The sequence below is a fragment of the Scaptodrosophila lebanonensis genome, unplaced genomic scaffold, assembly GCF_003285725.1.
Source record: "Scaptodrosophila lebanonensis strain 11010-0011.00,11010-0021.00 unplaced genomic scaffold, SlebRS2 tig00000136-arrow-arrow-pilon, whole genome shotgun sequence".
In the NCBI taxonomy this organism is placed as follows: Eukaryota; Metazoa; Arthropoda; class Insecta; order Diptera; family Drosophilidae; genus Scaptodrosophila; species Scaptodrosophila lebanonensis.
In genome coordinates this window covers 248293-260978 of record NW_022060586.1, presented here as the reverse complement: position 1 = coordinate 260978, position 12686 = coordinate 248293, and positions in this window count along the sequence as shown.

Sequence of the window (12686 nt, the reverse complement as noted above, 5' to 3'; positions counted from 1 at the left end):
TATTTTATATTTAATTTAACTAATTAATTAAATTAAAGTTAAATTAATTTCATTTCTTTTTTTGTGGGGTGGTACAGGGTATTTAATAGTTGAGCCTGCTCGACTCTAGCATTCCTTTCTTGTTTATTTTCTATAATTACTTATTGTAAACATATGCACAGAGTATTTCAGTCATTATTATTTAAATCTTATTCCAAATTAATTAGTCGTAATTGATTGTTGGAATTTTCTATTGCTGTAACACAAGCTCTTGATACTTAAAAATTATTTTCTACTTTTTAGTTCGGTTTGCTATTAAAGCGTATTTTGTTAGTTTTTTAAAATATAATTTATTTGAATATGAATGTTGTGTGTAAAATGCGTGTTTCTGCGTTTGTAAATCGCAAGAATACATTCACGGAATAAGCTTAACGCCTAATGTTTCCCAGAACTCTTCAGAATACATTTGCAGCATTGTTAGCTGACACAACCGTTTAACATGTGTCGCCTTTTTTTGGCCCGTCACTTCACGATCACGTAATTCGCTGTAAAAATACACGAATCCGTATGAACGATGAAATTCTTCTTTGTAAATCGAATTATTGGGAGAATGTCGATATTTAATTTATGATTGTATAAATGTGTATATGGTAGTCCAATTTAAAGGACTGATATTATTGTACATATGTATATATCAGCGATGGGCACGTAGTGGCTCTTTGGGCTCTTTCCGTTATGTTTTGGTAACTGGCGACAGCCAGACGCACAAGCAAAGTACCGATCTCGAGCAAACTTACAATAACAAAATACACGCAGTGTTGTCGCCAGCCAGACGCACAAGTAGAAGACCGAACTTACAAACCTATCGTGACAGAGTTTACAAAAACAAAATACATGCAGTGCTGTCGCCAGCCAGACGCACAAGTAGATCGATGCAATAACAAAATACACACAGTGTGTGTACTGATCGCAATACCCGCTGACGGTCACTTTTGCACTGACATTCAAAGTGTATTGACAAATTATAAATAGTGTTTCAGTAAAACTTTTATGATTTTCGTCAAGTTATTTACTTATAATCTTATATTTGATTTAAAACTGACAAAAGTGTGTGGCAAACAGTATCCATTATTAACATCTTCAATGCTTCAATTAGAAGCAAGTTTTGCCAGCACTTACATACATATGTGTGCGAAGCTGCATTTTCAAACATTAAATATATTAAAAATGTTTATAGGAATAAATTAAGTGACATAAATTTATCAGATTTATTACGAATTGCTTTAAGTGAAGAGGAAATAGACTTCGAAAAATTATTAAATGAATGTTCATAAATGTGATCAAAATTTTTTTCGGTGTATTTTTTTTTTCCTAATTTTTTGCTCGCAGTTTATGATGTTCTCATATCCCAAACGGTAGTTTTTGTTGTAGATGTTGTTGTAGGACTCCCAAACCACTAACCATACAACATATAGATGCGTCATTTCATACAACGAAAACGTCCCATCGAAATTGTTAGCGACAGCTCCCATAGCTGTTCGGGTATTTGCCGAATGGGAGCTGTCGCACTTCGGCTATGAGCCGACTGGGAGCTGTCGCATTCGTGCTCTCTGTGAGCGAATTTCATTTCATTCGCAGAGAGGCAGTCAACAGAGACGGTCGGTTCACGCCGCTTATGCTCTTTGTATGTGTGTGTGCACATATATACATGTATATGTTTATATGTATTTGTGCATTTGGTCTTTTGCTGTTTGCGAGCAGCAGCTTCAATTTCGTTTTCAGATTTTACCTGCTACATGGGCATGATAATTTCATACACTGTTGCCATATTTCTGTCGCATTGTATTTTTGGGATGCGAATGCAAGTGAAGTTTGTCAATAGTGTATGGGTTTCTCATAATGCCTATAAAAGCACACATACATACAATTACATACATATGTATGTGTGCAAATGTTGTGTTCATATGCAGACACTTCATATGTATGTATGTATATGAACGCGTGGCAGTAGCCTTGACGTTGTCATGACCTGCCTCAACTTATATTTATGCACAAGCATTTTTGTTGATAGACTATTTCTTATTTTTGTTTGACTTGCATATTAATTACAAAATATTTGGTAAAAATGTCAATTGGCATTTAAATCAAATTAATTCAAAAATATTAGTTTAAAAATATATTATTTTAATATAATATATTTAGTTTAAAAATATATTATTTTAAAAATGTCGGTTGGCAATTGGCCGATATTTAATATGAAAATAAGTACATTTAAGGGTCGCAAAATGTGGTAAAATTTGTAAAACAAGTGTAATTAAATAAATAAAAATACATATATGTTTATATGTATGTATGTACATCTTTTGATAATTTAATATATATTGTTTTTTTTTTAATTCGCCGCTCAAATTTGTTACCGATCTAATATTGTATATGAGCAAACATATTACATCGGTTGAGTTTAATCTCATCATGTCCAAAATGTTGTACATGAAAGTCTTGACATCAACAACAGTATCTGGGAACTGTGCCCCCGATGAAGATACTATGTTGATTAACATTATACAAGACTGTGGGTCAAATCAATCATCATCAGAGCTAACATCTTCTGAAGATGATGATTTGATTTTCATTGATGACGAATTAGAATTAGAATTGGCTATAGAAGCAACAGATTTGAATATTCAAGACGCTTTCAATGAGAATGCTTTGCGTTATTTTGCAGGGTATCTCTTGCATAAGCTCTTGAAGAAACACGACTGCAAAGTGTGTTCAAATCTGTTGAAACCGTCCGATGAAGTCCTATGCACTTCCGAGTATTTAATACTAAATAAAAACTTCGGTTACGTTAATAGTAACCTTAAACTTATGATGATTTTTTTACTTTAATTAAAATACACTTTGATGTTTTTAAACGGTATTTCGAGACAAAGTCTCACAGATTCCATTTGAAAAAAACAATAGTTCAAAAATGCGTATTCATTACATCAAAGTTAGATAAATACGCATGCTGGTTTTCAGAGTCTGGTCCGTGTTATAATCACAGAACTCAATTGCTTAATGAGTTCATTTTGATTTTAATTAGAAAAAATTTTAAATGGATAACAGATGGGATTGCTGGTAGTAAGAACTCCAGGGTACCTTTAAATAAATTAAAAATAATTAAGCAGTAGAATTTTTTCTTACTTTATGTTTAAATAATAGCAAATATTAAATATTTACATGTTAGTTAATACACTAAATAAGGTAATATTAAGTGGGGAACATGGATTTGACTTAATTTCAAACACTTATAAATAGTAATTAAAATGTTATGCATTTTTGAAATTAAGTCATTTCAAGTCGACTCAAAGGTCCTATTAATTTACGACCCCATTAAAATGTTGATGGCCTCCACGTGGTGTTCTCTGGATACCGATGTAATATGTTTGCTCATATACAATATTAGATCGGTAACAAATTTGAGCGGCGAATTAAAAAAAAAAACAATGTATATTAAATTATCAAAAGATGTACATACATACATATAAACATATATGTATTTTTATTTATTTAATTACTCTTGTTTTACAAATTTTACCACATTTTGCGACCCTTAAATGTACTTATTTTCATATTAAATATCGGCTAATTTGCCAACCGACATTTTTACCAAGAACATAAATCAAATAATATATTTTTAAACTAATATTTTTGAATTAATTTGATTTAAATGCCAACTGACATTTTTACCAAATATTTTGTAATTAATATGCAAGTCAAACAAAAATAAGAAATAGTCTATCAACAAAAATGCTTGTGCATAAATATAAGTTGAGGCAGGTCATGACAACGTCAAGGCTACTGCCACGCGTTCATATACATACATACATATGAAGTGTCTGCATATGAACACAACATTTGCACACATACATATGTATGTAATTGTATGTATGTGTGCTTTTATAGGCATTATGAGAAACCCATACACTATTGACAAACTTCACTTGCATTCGCATCCCAAAAATACAATGCGACAGAAATATGGCAACAGTGTATGAAATTATCATGCCCATGTAGCAGGTAAAATCTGAAAACGAAATTGAAGCTGCTGCTCGCAAACAGCAAAAGACCAAATGCACAAATACATATAAACATATACATGTATATATGTGCACGCACACATACAAAGAGCATAAGCGGCGTGAACCGACCGTCTCTGTTGACTGCCTCTCTGCGAATGAAATGAAATTCGCTCACAGAGAGCACGAATGCGACAGCTCCCAGTCGGCTCATAGCCGAAGTGCGACAGCTCCCATTCGGCAAATACCCGAACAGCTATGGGAGCTGTCGCTAACAATTTCGATGGGACGTTTTCGTTGTATGAAATGACGCATCTATATGTTGTATGGTTAGTGGTTTGGGAGTCCTACAACAACATCTACAACAAAAACTACCGTTTGGGATATGAGAACATCATAAACTGCGAGCAAAAAATTAGGAAAAAAAAATACACCGAAAAAAATTTTGATCACATTTATGAACATTCATTTAATAATTTTTCGAAGTCTATTTCCTCTTCACTTAAAGCAATTCGTAATAAATCTGATAAATTTATGTCACTTAATTTATTCCTATAAACATTTTTAATATATTTAATGTTTGAAAATGCAGCTTCGCACACATATGTATGTAAGTGCTGGCAAAACTTGCTTCTAATTGAAGCATTGAAGATGTTAATAATGGATACTGTTTGCCACACACTTTTGTCAGTTTTAAATCAAATATAAGATTATAAGTAAATAACTTGACGAAAATCATAAAAGTTTTACTGAAACACTATTTATAATTTGTCAATACACTTTGAATGTCAGTGCAAAAGTGACCGTCAGCGGGTATTGCGATCAGTACACACACTGTGTGTATTTTGTTATTGCATCGATCTACTTGTGCGTCTGGCTGGCGACAGCACTGCATGTATTTTGTTTTTGTAAACTCTGTCACGATAGGTTTGTAAGTTCGGTCTTCTACTTGTGCGTCTGGCTGGCGACAACACTGCGTGTATTTTGTTATTGTAAGTTTGCTCGAGATCGGTACTTTGCTTGTGCGTCTGGCTGTCGCCAGTTACCAAAACATAACGGAAAGAGCCCTGGGAGCCCAAAGAGCCACTACGTGCTCATCGTTGTTCTAAAGAGTTAATTTCCCAAATAGCAAGTATACTTGTAGTCAGGGTTCGTAAAATGTGCTCGCAACCCGTTTGGACCCGCGAGAAATTCTGCTGCAGGTTTTTTCGAGTCGCTGCCGACAGAGGCGGCGGGTATGATCGGGTCGTCTGGCAGAGGTAACGGGTCGTGAGGGTACGCCGTGCTTCGCCGCGGGTCGCTGTCGACAGCAGCAGTATCGTACGAGCCGGTCTGCAGAGCGCTCGTTCGTGGTAGGCAGGCATATGTACATATGTATGTGTGATGTGCGAAATTTGTATGATGGTATGCTTCTGTGTATATATTTTTTTAAGGCGAAATGTGCCCGATATCTTTCACTCTGTACCTGATGCCTACTCCGTTTCAGCTTGACCCAGCTGTTTTGCCTACGACTTTTTTACCTATATACTCCTATACCAATAAAACCTACAGTCAATTCGTATACTTCATTCACATAACATATTTTAGTAACAAGTTTATTTATTTGCAAATGATCTTTTTATTTCCTATAGCCAAAAAAATCGAAAGACATTCATTCTGAAATCTAGTATCAGGTACCACTATGCAAACGCAGACAAATCTGCTGAGTGAGGCTATAAGGGATGAAATGCATCGCGCACATTCTGCCTTGAAATATATACACACGACCCGATCGTACCCGCGGCCTCTGTCGGCAGCGACCCGAAAATACCCGCGGCAGAATTTCTCGCGGGCCCGAACGGGTTTTGCCCGCATTTTACGAACCCTTCTTGTAGTACAATAAATACTATGTATGCCGGGTACACTCTCAGTCGTCACTTATCTGTGCGCTTCCTCAGCACGCGGCACTCACGGTCGTGTTATCCCAAAAAAGCGGGACGGAGCCTGTCCCGCGCGACACATTTAATTTTGATTTAAAAATCGGGACGTCCCGCCAAAATCGCGATGTCCGGCAACGCTGATATGTACATACATTTTTTTCATGCAGGCGCTATCTACCTATGTATGTACAAATGTATATATTCAATTTTTAAGTTCAACACTAATATGTAGGTGTTTTCAATTTTAAATATGAATGTTGGGCCTAACGCTGAATGACTCCTAGAATTATGCAGAATACATTCGTAGCGTTGTTTGCTGCCGTTTGTATTAAACGGAAACGGCAAATCCTTGTAAATATGCGATCAGCTGAGACGCTAGAGATGGACATGTGTCGTCTTTTTTCTGCCCGTCACAGCGCGATCACGTAATTGACTGTAAAAATACACGAATCCGCATGCACGGTGAATGGATACAGAAATTTCGATATTTAATTTATGCTTTTATACTGTGTATGTGCTTTATTGAGTCAACACGAACACGCACGAAATTGGAATAGGAAACACGACACTCGGGTCCACGCAGTGCAGCGATGTGCCACGAAAAATAAGAAGCACAAACTTTGCTCCATTCTGTTTGTGTCTCCGAGTGTGTCACTGTGTAAGTGTGATTATGTGATGTCCCAATTTGTTTGATATTTTGCGTTCTTTGTTATTTATTGTTACTGCATATGCCAAGTAAAAAACATAATCTATATTTCGAAAACATTGAATGCCACTTCGTAGATATAGTTATGATGATTACGGATACCAAATTTGAAAGTAAAAAGGGTAGGTTAGGTTTGTGCAAAGTATGTAACATGCAGAAGGAAGCATCTCCGACACCATAAAGTATATACATATATTCTGAATCAGCATGACGAGAAAAATTGATCTAGACATGTCCGTCCGTCTGGATGAACGCAAGGATCTCAGAAACTATAAAAGCTAGAATAACCAAAATTGGCATCCACATTCTCCTAGGTCCGAGAAAAGACGAGTTTATTTTTATCTTTTTATAGCCTGTACCCAAAGGGTGAAAGGCTATACTAGTTTTGTGCGCATGTATGTAACACACAGAAGGAGGCGTGGCAGACCCCACAAAGTCTATATATTCTTGATCAGGGTGAGAAGACGAGTCGATATAGCCATGTCCGTCTGTCCGTCTGACCGTCTGTCCGTCTGTCTGTATGAGCGCAAGGATCTCAGTAAGTACAAGAGCTAGGATAACCAAAATTGGTATCAAGGTTCCTATAAGCCCTAGGCAGAACGAGTTTGTTTATTTTTTTTGATACACCCCCCACTCCCCCGCAATTCGTATTTTTTCTTATAACTTCCGTAATTCTCGGAATTTTAAAATTAATTTTGGTAGGTACATCCAGTTAGTACTAATGTGTCCTTGTGCCAAATTTCATCATGATAGGTCAATTTTGAAGAAAGTTATAGCCATAAGTAAAATCGCTGCTCATGCGCTGCCTGCAGCTCTGTCGGCAGCGCTGCCCGCAGCTGTTGTTGTTGTTGCTGCTTTTGTTCAACTTTGTGCTGCATACATACACGCATATATACACGCATAGGTACGTGATGTAGATGTATGCTGTTTAAACTGAACATAAACATGTATTCTAATTTAATTTAATTAATTATTTTAATTAATTCATTCATTCATTATTTTTAATAATTTAATTTTTTTTTAATTTTTTTTTTTTTTAATTTTTCCTTTTTGTGGAGAGTACAGGCTATTTTACTGTCGGGCTTGCTCGACTGTAGCGTTCTTTCTTGTTTTAATTTGTATTCTTTTATTGATTTTAGAAACAAAGTTTTAAGTCAATCGGTTGAAACATGTGGATTTTAAGAATAAACTTTGGAGCTCGAATTTTCAAAAATCCTAGTACGCACCTACACTATGATAGGATACTTGAGCCCAAATTTCATTTTCCTAGCTTTTAGCGTTTGGGCTGTGCGTTGATCACCAATCAGACAGTCAGTCAGGACAAACTGTTTTATATATATAGATAGAGATGTATGTCTGCCAGTCCTATATATTTCTTGCACATTTTTCCGCACGTACTACTTACTTACTTATTTTTTGTAAGTCCCAAAGGGTACAAGGGTATATTAGTTTTGTGCGAGTGCACATGGAACACACAGAAGGAGGCGTGGTAGACCCCACAAAGTATATATATTCTTGATCAGCATGACAAGCCGAGTCGATATAGCCATGTTCGCCTGTCCGTCTGTCCGTATGAACGCAAGGATCTCAGAAACTATAAAAGCTAGAATAACCAAACTTGGTATACAGATTCTCCTGAACCCGTTCGATGCACCCCTCCACTCCCCCCCCCCCCCCCCCCCCCCCCCCCCTATTCACGATTTTCTATAACTCCCGTATTTCTTGGAATTTTTAACTAAAATTTGGCAGACACATCGAGATAGTGATTATATATCTGTATACTAAGTTTCATTATGATAGGTTGATCATATGTACAAGTACACAAACACGCATAGACACGATTCTGATGTAAATGTATAAAAAAAAAAAATTTAAATGTATGTATGCATGTATGGAATATTTTATATTTAATTTATTTAATTAATTAATTAAATTAATTCGATATTTAATTTAAATAATTAATAATTAAATTAATCAAATTAAATTAATTAATTAATTAAATAAATTAAATATAAAATATTCCATACATGCATACATACATTTACATCAGAATCGTGTCTATGTGTGTTTGTGTACTTGTACATATTAATAAAATTAATTAATTAATTTCTTTTTTTGTGGGGTGGTACAGGGTATTTAAGAGTTGAGCCTGCTCGACTTTAGCATTCCTTTCTTGTTTTAATCTGCAGTGATAGGGAAAGAGTCAAGTCACTATCATAAAATAATTTTTGCTTAGCTGTTCTACTTTTCTGAATCCCTGCAGGTTTGTCGTAGCACATTTTGCTATTGTACAAAACCCGGACTGAAAGATTTCTTGATATCCCTGAGACTTACATCCTAAAATGTTCATATTTTGTACCTTAAAATGGTATTTGGGTATTTTTCACACAATTTAAAACAAGTGAAAACGCTAAATTCATACATATTTAATAGCCAAATATCGATACGATATATTCAAATAAATTATTTTCATTCTTTATATATGAGATCAATATTTTTGTTGAGAAATTTCAACTTATCTACGATTCTGCTCTTCAAGGAGCTTCTGTGATGAGTAATAATTTGGCCAGCTTTACTAAAAGTGCGTTCGGAGGAACATGATGTTGGTGCATTCACCAGGTACAACTGATAACTTGTGCAGTGATACTTTTGTGTATGTCACGGCGCCGTTAAATGCATGGCATAGAAGTCCTAAGTGCAACGACGTCAATTATTATTTGCGACGTAGAACTGTTGTATGAAAACAGTTGGTTTAACGAAAATCTGATTTCGAAAGGCAAGTCGATTGAATTTGTAATACAAAAATAACTTACTAATTGTTTTAATTATTTGAGCAGAAGATACCAAATGGGACATTAAATTGCTCCTAAGCCTATACTCCTATACTACGCAAAAAGGCAGAATTCCGCGACCCAAAGCAGAAGAAAACAAATAAAAAAGCTAAAGTCGGGTGTCCCGACTTTGATATACTCTGTACAATAATTATAGAAAATAAAAAAAATTAAGAAAATTAAAAAAAAATTTTGTTGATCCATTTTACCATTCTCGGTATTCGAACTCACGTAAATGGTGTATAATTGCACATTTACTTAGCAATTGCGTCTGTTTGAGTGTATGTATGCCTATGCGCATCTATTCGTGTCTGTGTAAACGTGTTAGCAGTCAACCAAACAGCAACATCAACAACAGCAGCAGGGGTATTTTTAAAATTTTAGTTCGAGATTCCAAGAATTACGGGAGTTAGAGAAAATCGCGATTTGCGGTGGAGAAGGGGGAGGGAGGGAAATTCCAAAATATACATTTTCTGCGTATTCACACAAGGCATCTTGGACTAAAATTTGGTGTTCCTAGGTTTTAAAGTCTCCGAGACATAGGCGATTATACGAATGGAAAATCGGGAAAACGCCCATAGGGGGGAAGTGGGGGGAAAATCAAAAAAATAAAACAAACTCGTATAGCGTACACACATAAGGCATCTTTGTGCAAAATTTGGTGTCTCTATATAACTTGTTAAATCGGTCTATCATAGTGAAACTTGTCATACGGACACATAACAACTAACTGGGGGTATTTGCAAAATTTTAGTTCGAAATTCCAAGAATTACAGGAGTTACGATTTGCATGGGAGAGGGGGGTGGGAGGGAAATTACAAAATACACATTTTCTGCGTGTTCACATAAGGCATCTGGGACTAAAATTTGCTGTCCGTAGGTCTTATAGCCTCCGAGATATAGGTGATTAAACGAATGGAAAATCGGGAAAACCCCCATAGGGGGAAAGTGGGGGGCAAAATCAAATAAATTAAACAAACTCGTGTAGAATACACACATAACGCATCTTTGTGCAAAGTTTCTTATAGTCTCTGAGATCCAGGTGTACATACGGACAGAAAGACAGGGCTAGATCGACTCGTCTCGACATGCTGATCAAGAATATATATACTTTGTGGGGTCTGCCACGCCTCCTTCTGCCTGTTACATTTTCAGCTCCCGCAAACCTAATATACTCTTGTACATTTTATGTACAGAGTATAAAACAAGATAGAACGCTACAGTCGAGCAAGCCCGACAGTAAAATAGCCTGCACTCTCCCCACAAAAAAGAAAAATTAAATTATTAAAAAAAATGAATGAATTAATAAATAAATTAAATTGGAATACATGTTTATGTTCAGTTTTAACAGCATACATTTGCATCATAAATACGCATAGGTGTTTATATGCGTGTATGTATGCAGCACAAAGTTGAACCAAAGCAGCAACAACAACAACAGCTGCGGGCAGCGCATGAGCAGCGATTTTACTTATGGTTATAACTTTCTTCAAAATTGACCTATCATGATGAAATTTGGCACACGGGCACATTAGAACTAACTGAATGTACCTACCAAAATTGATTTCAAAATTCCAAGAATTACGGAAGTTATAAGAAAAAACACGAATTGCGGGGGAGTGGGGGGGGTGCATCAGAAAAAAACACAAACTCGTCCTTAGGACTTAGGAGAACCTGGATACCAAGTTTGGTTATTCTAGCTCTTATACTTTCTGAGATCCTTGCGTTCATACAGACGGACGGACAAACAGACGGACGGACATCGCTATATCGACTCGTCTTCTCACCCTGATCAAGAATATATATACTTTGTGGGGTCTGCCACGCCTCCTTCTGTGTGTTACATACATGCGCACAAAACTAGTATAGCCTTTCACCCTTTGGGTACAGGCTATAACAAGAGAGAACGCTACAGTCGAGCAAGCCCTACAGTAAAATAGCCACAAAAAAGGAAAATAAAAAAAAAAATTAAAACAAAATTAAATTATTAAAAAAAATGAAGTAATTATTTAAGTAATTAAAGTATGTTTTTGTTCAGTTTTAACAGCATACAGTTGTACTAAAGCAGCAACAACAACAGCTGCGAGCAGCGCTGCCGGCAGAGCTGCAGGCAGCGATTTTATTTATGGCTATCACAATTGACCTATCATGATGAAACTTGGCACACGGACGCATTAGTACTAGCTGGATGTGCCTACCAAAATTAATTTCAAAATTTCAAGTATTACGGAATTTATAAACAAAAACACGAATTGCGTGGGAGTGGGTGGGTGTATCAGAACAAAAAACTTGACCTGCCTAGGACTTAGGGGAACCTTGATACTAAGTTTGGTTTTTCTAGCTCTTGTACTTCGTGAGATCCTTGCGCTCATACAGACAGACGGACGGACGGACATGGCTATATCGACTCGTCTTGTCATCCTGATCAATAATATATATATTGTAATATAATATTGTTCCTTTATATCGTTCCGTTTTGTTGCTGGTTCGGTGTTTTCTCTTGGATTTTCATGATCATATCAATGTCTTCAATGAAGTCTTCGATATCACCGTTATTTTACCCTGTACCCGTTGGGTAAAAAGGGTATATTAGGTTTGTGCAAAGTATGTAACATGCAGAAGGAAGCATCTCCGATCCCATAAAGTATATACATTCTTGATCAGCATGACGAGAGAAATCGATCGACACATGTCTGTCCGTCTGTCTATCTGTCTGGATGAACGCAAGGATCTCAGAAACTATAAAAGCTGGAATAACCAAAGTTGGTATCCAGATTCTCCTAGGTCCGAGAAAGGACGAGCTTATTTTAATTTTTGAATTTTCCTCCCCTTCCCGCGCTACAGAATTTCGTCAAAACTGTCCACATTTCAAAAGCTACATAAACCAAACTTTGCACACGCAATATACATGTATGTACAGTTATCTACTTTAGTTTGACCAATTCACTTCTGTTCCCATCAGGCCCTTTGAGCAAAGCGACCACACGTGGCCGCTTCCACTCTTCCGGGAAGTATCCACTTGCTAAACAGCGGGAATACAACGCTGCCAAGTGCTGGGGGATAGCTCTCCAGACCGCCTTTGCAACCGCTCCAGTGATCCCATCCAATCCTGGCGATCGCCTGCTCCTCAACCGCGCAATACATGCAGACACCTCCGAAACCTCGAGAGCTGGAGGGGCAATTTCGGCAA